Source organism: Pagrus pagrus (assembly GCF_965226575.1).
Source record: "Pagrus pagrus genome assembly, chromosome: 7".
Classification (NCBI taxonomy): Eukaryota; Metazoa; Chordata; class Actinopteri; order Spariformes; family Sparidae; genus Pagrus; species Pagrus pagrus.
The window spans coordinates 11,113,945-11,129,895 of record NC_140191.1 but is presented as its reverse complement, the minus strand read 5'-3'; the positions used below and the strand labels follow the sequence as shown (position 1 = coordinate 11,129,895).

Below are 15,951 nucleotides of genomic sequence, written 5' to 3'. Positions count from 1 at the left end.
TGAACAGTGTATAGCACACTCGGCTGCGTCCATAATTGCTGTTCCACATAACTGCAGGACAACAGTGTGTTATTATGAAGCCTGTTAAGCCAAAGAATGGAGCAAATTGAAAGCAGAGGTCATAGATTTTGTTGTGCAACATTTGAGGCATCTGAATGGAAATGGTTTTACATGATTTCATTGACTTTCCGAATACATCTGTTTTTTAAAAAGCCGCTCGCCATTATAGGGAACATTACCCACATATCTCCGTGTTTCATTTCATTTTTTATTCTGGCCCCGCTCCGATCAAGATTCAGTCTATTTTTCTGTGGCGCATCCACTTGCAGTTTCTGTGTACCAATCTGTAGCCCATCACAAGTCCCAGATTGAGAGGCCATTTGGCTGCTGTTGACAGGAGGGAGCAGCTATTGACAGGGCCCTGCCGGGGAGGCGTGTCTCGGGCCCCGCGTCCAAAGCGTTTGTGGCGTTTAATACACTGTAGCAGTGGTTTTCGCAGCCCTCACCCTGCATGCTACTGCCATAGGGATCAATATGCACTGGGTTAGAGAGAAATGGACCATCTGATGCACACTCAGAGAGGGGGATGAGGGAAAACGAGTGAGAGAGACAGAAACAGCAGGGAGGGGAGGGTTAGCAAGGGATTTGAAGGGAGAAGAGAGGAACACGCTCGAAAAAAAGGGGAGACGGCGAGACCAAACGGAGGAGAAGAGAAGAGAGGAAATGATTAGAGGCGCGGTTTAAAAGACATGGAGGCAGAGCGCTGCCCGGCACAAAGATAGATAGCAAGGGAGAGAAAGTGGTCAGCGGTTGAAAGAGACATTCAGCGGGGAGAGAAAACAGATTGGAGTGAACGGGGATAGACACTGAAAAAGAGGAAGACTCCAGACACCAGGGAGGATACACACAGGAAAGGAAAAAAGACATAAGGGAAGAGAAGAGTGGGAGATAGGAAGAGAGAGGGGGGTTAGACGAAAAGGAGGGGGGAGAAAAACAGAGAGAAAGAGAGAGAGAGAGGGGTGCGGGGGAAGGATGAGGAGGAAAGGAGGGGAGGGGGGTAAAATTTCCATCAGGTTTTCAATTGGGGCGGATCAATAGTGTATTAGAGCTCACCTTGACCCCGTCTCTCCCCCTTCTCCCCGGCCCAGCACACAGGCCAAGCTACTCTCCCTCACAGCAGGGGACGGAGAGGGGGAGAGATTGCATTACGGCCTCCCTTTCTTGGACCAAAGTGGCAGAAAATGGCACAATAAAAGCAAGAGCGGACAGAAAGAAAGAGGAAAACTAAGTCGCGGCAGGCAGAAACAGAGAACGTGGGAGACGAGGAGTAAGAGAGAGCGGAGTGAGCTGGAGGAGACACCAGCGGGTGTTGTCAGGCTTGTTTGGAAAGAGCTTTCTGGGAGAGGAAACTGGTTGGGTGCCGGGGTGTGTGCATGCGGAGACATGAGGTTCTGTGTGTTTGTATCAGCACAACATTCAAAAAGACAGGTTGGAGCTGAGATACGTCGTCCAGACACACACGTACATATAGAAATTATTTATATAATTGTGCGCACCCTTGATACACTCGTAGGGACTTCACAACCTTGATAGTTCGTGCTCTGTATTCCAACACACCGTCCTATGGGTTGCATTTTCTGCTGTCTGCCAGGGTCATCGTGTCTTCATGTCCAAGTGCTCTCACACACACTCACGCATAGGCCTTGCTCTAATGGGACATTTGTAGTAGCTCAATTGTACTTCTGTTTAATATTTATGATGTATTTGATTATCATCTTCTTCACCGAAGAAATCTGAACTTAAAGCTGCATTAAGCGATTTCTGACCACTAGTGGGAAGAAATTAATCTAAAACAATTAGTTAAAGTTATCGTCCTATAACCTGAAGCGTATTTTTGTGCTTCTAGTAAATACAGTGAATTTGTGTTTGTCTATGAGCACCAGAGACCCACACAATTAACACTGTCAACACATCCTGTGTGGACGCTGAATTTCCTGCTGCTCTGCTAACTTGCTGCTTTCTGTATTCAGGGTTGTAGACTTTGTTTTGGGTTGTGGATGGTGGATTGGTTTGTAGTATATTCACGTCTCCCGCGCAGTTAGTGTTCGCTCTTACATTAACCATAACCACAGTCTGTCACTCAACTGAATTATGTTATAGATGGCGTGCGCAGATATTGTAAAAGGGACAATTTTAAAAACATTGGCATTGGACATCATAAATCATTATCAAGTAGTTATAGCTTATCTCTTTGCAAACATTTGCCTACTTATACATCCAACGGACACAGAGAAGTATGAGCGTCACAGTGGAGTAATGTTTCTGGCAACCCGATGAATGTCATTTGAATATTCACAGGCCTTTTTGCTACTTTTTGGTCTCCTCCAACACCAGAGCAAAACATCTAACTCTTAAGCCTACTGGATAGCTGGACTTTCTTCTCTAGCAAGCGTTTTCCTTGGTTGTCTACAGTTTCATGCTACCCAAGTAGTTTACATTCACCTTATCCAAACATTTTAGATGGAAATGGCTGCTTATGATTTTATATAGGGGTTGACGAGAGCTGTGAGACTCAACTATGCAATCTAATTGTGAGTCAGAGAAACAAAACTACGAGCTGAAAGCACCTAAAAGCGCTAAAACTGCATAGAACTTCACAGTCGGGTGGGTTTGACACTACTAACACGATTCAGTCAAAGATATCACTTAACCATGAAAGCTATCACCTTAATTTCTGAATTTTTTAAATTAAATTACAAAATGCAGCACTCTAAAAGCTAGGTCTGTGATTTTCTTTTTGATGAGATGTGAAAACTTCAGCAATCTGTCAGATTTCTTTGACCTACTGAGAGTACTAAGTTACACACAAACACACAGACATACACAAGGCTGTTAGGACACCCTCCATCACTGGAGGACAGCAAGACTGAAGCTGTTAGAAGAGGACAGAGGCAGGGGGCAGAGGGAGCGTTGATGGGGGGAGAGGTTGAATAAAAAAAATTGATCTGGGAATTTAGCATTTAGACACAGTTTACAAAGCGATATCGAGGGGAGGCACAGGAGCAGAGGGGACCGTGCGGGGGAGGACACTTAACTTTACAATAGGTCAGCTCTGCCTATTTGACTAACTGTATAACCCTGACACCTTGCCTTATGAGCTGCGCCTTGCATATACCCCAGAAAATAAATACAAATCTCAGATTCTCCTCTGAGCGATCCATCTTTGGACGAGCGTGTGATTTAGCTGTTTAGACAGGAGCTTGTTTGTAAAAGCGCAGACCTACTAGCAGCACCATCCTCATCTCTTCCCCACATTTCCTAATGCTGTTCCTATTGTCACCCATCCACACTCCACTGCACATGCACACGCCACGACGCCCGACAACAACACACAAATGCACGCACACACGCGCGCGCATGCACACCCTATCTCAGACACACACACAGCAACACACAAACTCTGTCCCACTCGCTGAGGGGGAGAAAAGGAAAGAAAAAAGGAGAGAAAAAAGAAATCGATCGCCGGGGATAGCGGTGCGCGTCGGAGAATCGTATCTTGTCAAAATAATATATTACCCTCATCCCCGCCTGATCGATGCGGTGGATTAGGGACGGAGGGCTCCCTCTCTCCCCTCCTCTCTCTCTCTCTCTTCCTCCTCGGTGCTTGGTGCAGTTTAATATTTACCTCCGTGAAAGAGCGGCCGCGACGGCTCTCAGCCCTAATTGATTCCGACACATGGGGCTCTGTGCTCAGGCTGCGGATGAGAGAGGGAGGGCCGGCTGGAATGCAGAGGGAGAGAGGAGAAAGGAGGAGAAAGAAAAGAAAGAAAAGAAAAGGGAGAGAGGCAGGGAGAAGGAACTGGAGGGGAAGACAAGAGCAAAATAGTGGATGAATGCATATGCTTATTTCAATGAGGAAGAGACAAAAGAAATCTATAAGGTAGGAGAAAGAAGGAAGAAAGGCAAAAATGTAAAGGCCAAGCCGAAGTATTCAGCTTAAAGAAGTGGATGGATGAAGTTCACAGGGCTGACGGAGAGACAGAGTGACAGATGAGCTAAAAACCGTGGAGGAAAACCATGGAGGTCAGAGGAAATATAGTTGGAAAGGTGTAGGATGGAGACAGGAAAGCCTCGGGTAGAGGGATGGTGATGTTCGCAGCACAAATAGGAGGGAGAGGGATGAATGGAACGGATAGCGGAGAGGAAATGAATCAGGAAGAATGAGGGAAACGGAGAGGAGTAGGTGGAAATGGGACAGCACGCGGAAACGGCTCCGGGAGAGCAGGAAGAGAAACGGGAGGGATGAGGGCCGAGGAGAGCAAATGAGAGGGGATTAAGAGAGCGACATGAAGATGGATAGAAACGGAGGAGTGAAACATGACGGGTGGGATGCAGAGCACCAATAAAAGCGCGAGAAACGGGGAGGAAAGAAATAGGAGGGATGATGGAAAAAAGAGCCCGGCGCAGAGGTGACAGAATGATATCAGGTGGGATAGACAGAAAACAGGAGTGATAGCGGAGCGAGAGGCGGGAGGGTAGAGAGGGACCATATTTTCCGTTGAAGGAACTGGCCTGTCATGCTGTTCCGCCAGCGCAGAGCAGCTCTATAAAATACAGGGGAGCAGGCGGGTCGTGTCGGGTGACTTATGTGTATATCTAGGCTTTGTCAATATTTCTTTCTGTCTTCCTTCCTCTGTGCTCCCCCTATTGCTCCCTCGCTCTCCATCTCCAACTCCAATTGGGCCTCTGCTCCCTTCCTCTATGTGAGCGTTTGTCCCAGTTAAGTGCTCACTTCTTCCTCCTCTTCACAGCAGCCTTGTTTTGTCTAGCAAGCGGGTGCAGATGTACAGAAGGTATAAGTTTTGGAAGATGCGTGTGCCTTTAAGCGTTGGCTCGTGAGCCAAACGCGACTGTGGCACAATGACTTGAGGGCTTGGCAGGCTTATATTCCCCAATGATTCTCCATTATGATACAATATAGGCAGGAAGATGACATCGTTGACAGAGCGCCAACAGAAATATTCTCATTGATGTTTGTATCATGAAGTCTCTAACCTCCAAAAACAAGCATACAGCCGGTTTTCACACCTACGTGGAGTCTGTTTTTCAGTTTCTCCTCTGCATGTGTGCATGTATGAATGAATGCATGTGTTTGTGTACATTTCTCTCTGTACTCCTGTAGTGAGTCTTTGCCCCGGTACAGAAGCACCGGGTGGTAGGCTGATTTATTCATGTGGTCCCAGGGAGGGTTGCACCTCCTCTTCCTCATTTGGCATGGTTTAGTATCCTGAGCACAGGCCTGCGGAGACCCAGGTCCATGGGGGGGCCAGACATCCTGCAGATACACTGCCCCGGTCTACAACCGGTGGACACTCGCAAATTACCCTGCTCTACATTTCATGTATATTCATTAAGAAAACACGTCAAAACTTCTCTGAACACTTCTGTCTTGGCAAACATGTGAAGTTGCTGCAGCGTTGCCTTTCATTTTCTGCCGGGATTTGAGTTAAGCTGATGCCTTGACCACAGGTGGAGCCTCGTCTTGAAATTTGTATTAAGAGAGAAAACTACGGGAAAAGGTATAAAGAAAAAAATCCCCTCAGCACTGATTGTGATATGAATCTCGGAAACGGAGAGAGGGGAAAAAAAGATACAGGACGGAGAAGTTGCAATTGAATGAAACAGAACTTATTTATTTTTACAGAACAAGCTGAAAATTCCCAATCCATCTCCATGACTTCCTCCATCTCTGTTCTGTTGGGTTTTTTTTTTTTTCTCCATCCCACCCTCTCTCTCTCTCTCTCTCTCTGTCGCTGTGTCTGTTCTTTATTTACACCTCTCCCCTTCTCTCTGCAGTGGCTCAGGGAGCGGTAACAGAAGTGTCACTTGTCATTATTGGTCTAATTCAGTAATCCGTCATCGTGCACTCACTGTATGCAGCGCATTATACGCCGGCACAGCAGGTGTACTACGCACTGAGGTGGAGATTCGATTTGACACGCACACAGGCGAGAGGGCCGACGGGGGCCGGGGCAGACGGGCGCTGAGTGTGTGAGTGTGTGTGTGTGTGTGTGTGTGTGTGGCTTTGTTTGTGTGTGCGTGTCTGTATAAGAGAAAGTGGGAGAGGGAAACACAGATAGAAAGACGGAGAGATTGAATTTTTGTGTGTGTGCATGTCTGTGTGTGCACATGGACATATGACTTCGATAGAAATGCAACAGTCCAGGAGGTCTGTGTAATGGGAAGAGACAGAGGTAGTATTAAGAAGGGACAGAGTAGACATTAGAAATCGTAGTTAATACGGAAACAGTCATGACAGAAGAGACGGTCGTCATTTTAAAAAGCGAACAGCGTCCCACAGTGCAACATGGAGGCTGGTGTATCCATTCATTTAGAATCTGTGCTCGTTGAACTCTGAGTTTGCGGGGTCTTGTTTGTGCTTGAAATATTTTTCTTGACTTCAAAGTTTGTGTTCATTTATGTGCTGAATGTGTTTCATGACCCTAAGGTCCACGTAACCCGGTCAATGACCAGCAGGGAATATAAACTGTCTGAAAACTAGGATGCAAGACGGTCTACAGTACAAAACAAGACTGTTTTAAATGGTGTTAAGTCGCATTGATTCTCCACATTTACGGCTGATTTTTACTCACATCCTGGACTGTTATTATAAATGCATTATTTGTTTATTTTAGAAAGTTTCAAAAGACCCGAATAATTCACAAAAACGGCTCAACGACTATAAATGGAAGGTTATGATACAATTGCTAAATCATTAAATTAAATGTGATTTAATTAGCTTTGAATAGTTGTTTCAATCATGGCAATAGTTGACTTTATTCTCACATCTCACAGGACAGCCTGTCTGTTTTTCTGGCATTGTCTGCCAGCTATAATAGAGAGATGTCAGAACATGAGAGGAGAGAGAGAAGTGATGATATGCAACAAAATGGACTACATTTATATGGTCAGCATAAACCCTTAAGCCACCTCGACGCCCCCACAATTTATTATTAGATGAAATGGACTAAAGTGGGATCGACACTAGGAAAGTAATAACAGACACCTTTAAGGGATGTAACAGGAGTTTTCACTGGCCAGGTGTTAGCCAAGGTTTCTCTGCTATACCCTCTGATCAGTCTACAACAGCAGCGTAAAGCTATGTGCCATGCCAGTTTTAGTCCAGCTCCTCCCACAGGGGTGGAATAAGTATAAACTTCTTCACTCCTCTGATCTGATATGGCCATGATGGTGTTCCTACAACATTATATTGAATGTTGCTCCAGGATTATTGATACTGACCAATCACGTTTTTGTGACGTCATAGCTTTTAACTTTGTGAAAGTGTCTATTTTAATGCCTTAACCTTATCAAACTGTCACCGAAAACTGAAAACATTAAGTCAAGTCAAGACCTACTTCCTCTTTAGATTTTGTCCTTCTTCATTGGTTGCTATGATGATCCTGGAGCAGCATTAATTATGATGTTGTAGGAATAACATCCACACTACAATATCAGATAAACCTAAATGTATGCATCCTACAGGGTTATGGGTAGAAGCACCATGATAGGTCCATTAAACCCAAAGCTTGTGACCAAGTGCAAGATTAAAAGTGATTCGGTTTTTCAGATATCCAAGTTGGACACAGTGACATTAGGTAAGGTTGGGGGATCAGGCTGGATCCATAAGAATTATACCAGAAGATATCTGTCTCCAGGACACCATAAAGACCTCACCCTCATATTTAATAATATTTTTAGTTTGATCTTTCATACTTGTTTTGTGGTTTATATCAAGTCCTAATTACCTATCCCGATGTCACCATGATTATTTGCTCCATTTGAAGGGAGGTACTTTGTCATGTTGTCATGTATGACACTAATTAATCATCACAGCATTTCTGGAAATTCGGCAAGCGTATAGCTTGTCCTCCATTATCGAGACTGCAACTGCACTGTCGATGGTCAACACCTAACAGGGTCAGAGTTCAACAAAGCTGGACTTTTCCCACGTGTCACACATTATTGATAAAATACATTGTAATAAGGTGATCCCCAGTCAAACATAAGTGGCTCCACTGAAAACAGATGCAAATCAAAAGCATTTTGTTCCCCTTGGGATCCCACATGCTGCCAGCTGCAGTGCACTCTGGGTAGGATAGTGTTTTTTTTTTCCTTTATCTGAACCAGTTTGAGAGGGATGGGGTTTAAGGTGTGTGATGTCGGGGCTTCCCCTTCTCTCTTTATCAATGGCAATTTGTATGTGAGCGCTCACCTCTGTAGTCTTGGTGGGCACGGCGGATTTCATCAAGTTCTTAACCCCACAAGGCTACAAATCCGGTTACCACTGTAAGTGTTTTAAACTGTTTAAACTATCACGATGCTCCACGCTGAGTCCCAGGCTGTGTACGAGTCACGCCCAGACCACGCCGAACCAGTCTAACTGCATTTACTTTACTTTTTTCTCTTATTTTTATATTTGCTTCATATAACACCTGCCATTTCCACCGGCTCATCAAACTGCAGCTCTAAGCCGACTCCGAGGGGATTCAGTACTATTGGTTTGTGATCGTCTCAAGTTTTTACCGTTGGTTTTATTGATTCATTTTCATCATTCCTTTTTTCATTAACAACAGTATAGGACTCTTTTATGTGATTTGACTAGCCTCCAACTTTTTATCTTTGGATCCTTACAATCAGTTTGTGTATCAGATTCACATGAATGACTGTTGTGTTGAATCCAAAAATCATTATTATAGGATTATTGTAGTATTCATAATAATCAATACAAACTACACTAAAGGCCTACCTCCTTCTCAAGGGTGGTTTTTAATTCTATGATGTTTGTAATTACATAATATCCATTAGCATAATGAGCCGTTTTAAGTGTCAGTGAAACTTAAAACGACCATTGTTTTATGCCCTTAAGAAAGTGTTTCAAAGTTCAAATGAGAGTGAGTGCCAGTTATTGCAAGAAGAAAGACTCCGGTAAATGATTTAATGAGAGGAGCCTTCAGGCTGACTCAGACGAGCCAAACACTAAGTGACAACTTTACTCTAAATATACATTGTTTCAAAGGTATTGTGAAGGAAATTAATTCAGTGACACTTTATAAATAGCACTTAGCTAATGCATGACGCATGATGATTTTAACGCAGGATGTATCGTGAATTCCTGTTGCTCACTGTTAGCAAACGACCGACTTCCTGACTTTAAGTGATGAGTTTACACTTATCCTGAGAAATGTTAACTCACAGTTGCCTCGTACATGAATTGATGAGCATCAAGTTAACTGTAGTTCACTTACAGGAAAGTTTATTTATGCTGAATATGTAAATGTTTGCATCTGATGACCAGTTTGATCAAAAAAGACATGGCTCTGAAATAACGTTTAATGTAACAAATCACATGAAGTTCTAGTAGCTCGATAACTTGCTAAAGGTGGTAAGTTGTTAGAATAATTTGTAAAAGAAAGAAAGAAAGAAAGTTTTTAAAATGGTTTTGCATCAAGAAAATTTAGTCAACAAATGAGAATGAACGCTTTGCTCTCCATCAGCACCTGCAGTTGAAATGTGCCGGCATGTTAAAGGTGCACTATGTAGTTTTGGAAAATAAATTCAAACTCAGAAAGGCAAAAATTACAATCTTAATAAGGCAATAATACAAATGGAGAAATATTTATTTGATATACAGCCTTTCATTACTGAATTAATAAGATTTTCTCCTCAGATCACAGTTGGAAGCTAAAACAGTCTCAACTTCAAAGGTTCCTGCAAACATAAACAAAATCAAACAGTAAGAAATTGTGCTGTCCTCTGATGACAGTTGGTTTTATTCAGTTTCTTCAGTGGGGAAAATTAATGCATGAAGATTTTTCTCTTCTGAATAAAACTGCACAGTGCACCTTTAACCCAGGACCTAAGTCTATACTAAAGCTAAGTAACAGCCCACAGTTACTGCTTATTAGATCATGGATGTGATTAGCATACATACGTCCATTGTAATATCCCCATATGTAATATTATGTATCCATACCATAATAATTATCTGGTGTTTAGTCAAGCATTACCTAACTCATCATGATTCCTCCCCTCGCCTTCATTAAGACTTCCTGCCAGCTCTCGTTAGAGAAAGAGAGAAGTTTGCACATGAGAATATTTTTGTTTCGTATCAATCAACTTTAATTAACTTGAGTTATGTGCGACTTTAAAATTAAATAACCTGTAATATGTGGCTTACTAAGCTCTAAGAACAACGTGCGCACAGAGAAAAGTCTCCTAACGCGCAAACTAAATTGGTCCAAAGTGCGGACTTTTCAGTGTCTTACCGCACCTTCATCTTTCTTTCTACGCACAAACAAATCAACTTTAGAAAATCAGTAACCTTAATTTAGTTGGATTATTACACTCAGACATAACTGCATTAAGAAAAAACAATAATATCAAGCTCACTAATTGATACTCGTCCTGCTGAAAGAGACCTCAAATTGATTTTATCCGTCGCGGTCGCTTGCCTGATGATGATCACCGACTGGAGGTTTATTTTCCATTATATGATCAGAGGCGGTCAATACCGATCAATAACCCTCCTCCTCTCTCATCTCCTTCCTCTGGGCCATAACGTGTCCAACCAGAACAACCTAAAGGCCGATATCATAGCTACTAATGATTATAATATTCCATATTAATAGTCTGGGCACATTGATCTTTGCTCCGGCTTTTAGAGCTTGTTTGTGCCATAAACCAGCCTGTAATCATGCGGGTAATAACACACATTAATGTATAAAACAAAACAAAAAAAGGGGGGAGGGGAGGGGAGAGAGAGAAAATAGTTAAAGGGAGGGAGAGAAGTCTCAAAGTTGGGGGGGGAACAGGGAGGAGGAGGAGGGAAGTGAGGAAGGAACGAAGGAAGGAAAGTGTTTGAATTATTATCCTGTATATGCCTGAGTGGACATGAGACAGAGAGCAGGGTGGTGGAGGAGGGCGGGGGGGGCGAGTTGTGGAAGAAAAGATGAGAGGTGAGCCCGAAGGTGGAGGAGGAGGAGGAGGAGGAGGAGGAGAGAGAAAGTGGGGAGCGCTGATGATGAATGGATGGAGAACAGGGATGAGAGACGGAGCAGCATGAAAGAGTATATGCGGTGCGCGGTCCCGCTCCGAGGATGATGAAACGTTAATTAAAGTAAACGAGCTACCTGAGCTCCCCGGCTAACCCCCCTGTCACACTCTGTCAGGAGACAGACAGAGGGAGGGAGGGAGACCAAGAGGAGGAGGAGGAGGAGGAGGAGGGTGGAAATTTGACTGAACAGGAGAGAAGTTGGATAATCCAGCTGTGGCTTTAGTTGGAGGGTGATTGCTGTCACGGCTTCACAATTATCAGCAGGTCAAATTCTCCTTCATCACACATGCACATATTTATTCTGGACTTTTGTCGTCACGTTCTTCTATTTCTTCTTCTTGGATTTCCTGTTTTTAATTGCGTCCAGGGCGAGTTTCCTACACAGCATCCTTGTTCTTCTTCTCGCAGAAAATCGAGCTGCTGCTGCTGCTGCAGCAGTGACATCATTGAAAAAAGAAAAGAAAAAAAAAACTTTTTGGGATCTTCACACAGTTTTTACAAAAAAAAAATATTTATCAGAGCCTACACCAACACATTTTTCACAACAACAACAACAACAAAAGTAGAGCCTAATTTACCAATTCCTGTATGTATGTTCCCAGCTGTGTTCCCCCCGCTGTGTGTGTATAAGCCTTATTTCCCGTTCAGTCCACGCAAGGTTTATCCGCCAAGATCACCTTTGTTTCTTTTTTAATGCTCATATTCATTCAATTAATCTGGGCTCTAATTCGTTTATATATTTATTTACTCGGTCTCGCTATCACTCTCTCCGTTTTTTTTCATCTCTCTCCAACGATTATCCTGGCGTCTAATTAGAAATCGATGCAGCTGGGCCGGCGGGTATTTGCAATGTGTTTGTGGACGTTGAGAACAATTCCCCGGACAGAAAAGACTGAGAGAAGAAAGAGAGAGGAAGAGGAAACGCTACACTACACTGCACTGCACTATATGCACACACACATATGTACACACAGGCTCCACACACACACACACATATTCTGACACTTTGCTTGCAGCTATTCTTCTTTCTAAAAAGCAGTAGGCTAAGTAAAAAAAAAAAAAATAAATAAAAAAAAAAAAAAAAAGAAAAAAAGGAAGAATGGAAGGAAAGGAGAAATGAAAAGAAAATCATTTTTTAACGACTGGCGCAAGGGATTTCTTGCAGAATTGTTGAGGAGTGTTTCCCCGTCTTTTAGGAAAACAAACAAATCTCGTAGTGGAAAAGCACTTTAAATGTGATGGCCTGCATCTAACCCCAGCCCGTGCTTTGCCAAAAGTCGAAGGAGCCAATTCATCAGAAACTTATAACATGCAGTCAGCTGTGGCTTTCATATAAATGCATTATTATTATTATTATTATTATTATTATTACATGCTCGTTCGTGCGTTTGCCATTTTTTTTATCTTTTATTTTGAAGGGGTGGGTTATATAATCAAGCACAAATGGTCAGAATTAATTTTTTTGTAAACTTTTTTTTAGCTCGAAGGTTGAAACTTTAAGGGGCAAATTAAGCGAAACTTGTGGAGCATTCTTCCGTTTCCTTCTCCATCATCCTCCTCCTCCTCTTCTTCCCCGGATCGCGTCATCACCGTCGCCGGTGTCAGCCCGACGCTCACACCCGAGCCGGAGTCGCCTCCTCTCCGCCGCGTCCCGTGGAGACGAGTCGCTGCAGAAGCGACGGGTTAGCGCCATTACCGGAGCCAATCGAAGCTAACCGGATTAGCAGCTGCCAGATGAGAAAAGAAAGTGTTCCAACCAAGTGGAGAAAAAAAAAGAAAAGAGGAGAAGAAATGTAAGGAACGAGAGGCTCGCACTTTTATTAGTTCAGCTTTACACCACGGTGTGTTTACCGTCTGTGCTCTGCGTTTTATTGGCTCGCCCCCATAATCTGTTTTTCAGACGCTGCTGCTTCTCTCTGTTTTCTGTGTTCATCATCCCAAACGAGATGCATCACTTTGTCTGTGTGTGTGTGTGTGTGTGTGTGTGTGTGTGTGTGTTTGTGTGACTCTATGGGTGCACCAGTCAGGAAGTGTCATATCGGGAAATACAGTGTTGGAGTGTCACCCCCCTCTGCATGATGAGGAAAACTGAATAACTTGCTTTTTCTCCTTGTTGCTTCACATTTCGTCAACCCCTGTGATGCTTTACTTGTGCCAAAACCATCAGTCTGGGCTCCCTGGTGTGTGTGTGTGTGTGTGTGTGTGTGTGTGTGCATGTGTGTGTGTGTGTGTGTGTGTGTGTGTCTTTGTTGCTCTGTGCAGGATAGCAGTAAGTCATATTTGAGGCTCCATCCTTGCATTTTCTGTCAGTCTGTCTTTCCATCTTGCACGCTCATTAAACGTCCCTCACACACGCACACACACTCACACTCTCTCTCTCTCTCTCTCTCACACACACACACACACCATCTCTCTCTCTCTCTCTCTCTGAGTCTCTCTCCCTCTCCTCCTTCTTCTTCTTCCTCCGCGCCTCACGCTCCCCTTGCCCGTGGCTATATGATCGTGAAAAATGTGTTTACAAAACTCGCTCTCTCGCAGATCAAACCGTACGGACGAATCAAAGACTTTGGAGAGAGGAGAGAGAGGCAGAGAAGAAGGAGCGAGAGAGAGGGAGAGAGAGAGAGATAGATAGAGAAAGAAGGGGTACGAGCAGAGGGTGTGTAGAGGCCTTATAATTTTAAAATTCTCTGTGTGTTATTCCCTTTTTTCCTCCTCATCTGTGTGAATGTGTGTGTGTGTGTGTGTGTCTGCCTGTATCTCCTTTGGTAATACAATATCTTTAAGGCCCCCAAAACAACTATCTGTGTCTCACAGTTAAATATGAGATAATGCAATATTGATGTCTCCTTGTCTTTGCTATAACGCAATACTGGGCCCATTCTGGCTGGACACACTAACATGGGCCGATAGTGCCCTTGCACTTAAAAGAATTACTGTGATCCCGTAATAAATTTTAGAGGGATGCTACACAAATATCGAGTCCCTAAAGGAATAGAGTGAGGTTAGTGAAACCAGAGGAGTTAAAAATGCTCCCAGAGTAGCGTCAGGTCTCCTTTCAGACTAAGTATTCAGCACAAGACACAGTCCAGATTGGACGTGATTATTATTGCCTCTCTCAGCCTCGATAAAGGTTGATGGACTGTGTAAACACCAGGGATAACAGTTGAAACAAGTACAGGACTTTATTGTTCCAGCCCCAGCAAGGTTGTATTTTATATTTTAAAAAAACATTATAAATTTGTCCATAAATCAAACAAAACAAAACCAGAAAATCAAAAAATCTTAAATCCCTATTTAAATGGACACAATTATAATTGGCTGATTAGATCAAAATAAATGTGCTATGTACTATTCAGGTTAAAGGACAAGTTCACCCGAAAATGAAGATTACATCTGTATCTACTCAGCCCCCTTGTGGATGGAGGGTCGGAGTGAGTTTCGTAGTCCACAAAACATTTCTGGAGCTTCGCATCAAAACAGTGTTGCAGCGTTCTCCTCAACAACTGAAGTACATAGGGACTTTCTTAAAAATGAAGAAAAAGAAACACATAATATGTTTCCACGCAGCTCGTCCAGCTTAATCAAAGTCTCCAGAAGCCTGGAGATACCAAATTGATTCAAAAAGGTTATTTACACACTTTTTAAGCTGAAATCTTCACTGGAGATGCTAAGCTAAAAGTGTTAGCGCACGCCTCGTCTAAAGCGCACGAGCTTGATCTTTGCGGGGGTGTACATAACATCTTTTCAAATTAATTTGGGATCTCAGGGCTTCCAGAGACTTGGATTACACTGGACCACCTATATACAGTAGAACATTTTTTATGTTGTTGTTTTTTCTGTAAGTCCCCATCTACTTCAGTTGTTTAGGAGAATGCTGCAACTCTGTTTTGCTGCGAAGCCCCAGAAATGTTTAGCGGACTTTGAAACTTCAACTGACGTTCAGGAGAACCTCTGGAGGAGAGTAGATAATGACTGAATTCTCATTTTTTGTTGAACTTATCCTTTAAGGTCAGGGATAAGTTTTCGTCATGTGCAACTTCTTTCATTCAAAGAAAAGACTTTTCTTTTCATATGATTTGGTTAAAATTGCACAAGATCCGGCTCTTTAGGAAGTTAAAATGTGAGGATCTTTATTTTTAAACAGAGGGGTCTCGACTGGCCTCCTTTGTGATTATGGTAGAGGTTCGATGGTTTTCATATGAGAGGAGAGAGTGTTTGAAATAATTAAAGAAGGACATGATGAAGACATGAAAAAAGACAAACGGTGGGACACGGGAGGACAGGAACGGGAGTGTCAGTTAGAATCTGAAGAAGGGGGTAAAGGGTGAGGAGAGGAGAGAGGAGCGGAGAGGGAGGGGGCAGACAGACAGGCAGGGGGAGCGATTATAGCAGGGTTTATGTATGAGCTATTGATTGAGTCGGTGGTGACTTCTTGAGTGGTTAATTCGGGAAGTGAGAGCGATAGAGAGAGTAACTCACTGACCAGAGAGGGGAGGGTGGAGGGTGGAGGGGGGGTAAAGAGAGAGATAGAAAGAGCGAGATGAGGATGAGCAGAGAGAGAGAGAGAAGTGCCTTTCCTCAGGTGAGAGCGTGGAGAACAAGACGCTATCGTACAAGGAATTATGTTCTGGCTCTTAGTGACTAATAAGGGCCCTATTAACCCTTGTGTTTTGTTGAAATTTGCATGCTTTTTTTCATTGTTGTCCCATAGATCCCACTGCACAACGTTGTATTTATATTTTCTTATTTCTAATTCAAAAGAATTGAAGCTCTTCTCATTGCCACAAACCTGGCTTGTACATGGAGGTGACTAAAGAGGAATCAGACAAGGAAAT

At 43.3% G+C, this 15,951-nt stretch overlaps 1 protein-coding gene across 9 annotated transcripts in view; it reads left to right on the top strand.

Moving 5' to 3' along the window:
• Window positions 1–15,951, top strand: part of erfl1 (Ets2 repressor factor like 1) — a 100,996-nt gene that overhangs the window by 65,204 nt on the left and 19,841 nt on the right. The window contains exon 1 of one of the 9 annotated variants that reach the window (XM_084356464.1): window positions 13,718–13,772. The exons of the other annotated variants lie outside the window; for them this stretch is intronic. The gene's annotated coding sequence lies outside the window, so the exon portion shown is untranslated. Of the gene's footprint in view, window positions 1–13,717; window positions 13,773–15,951 lie in introns of those variants that run through there. 9 annotated transcript variants of the gene reach the window in all.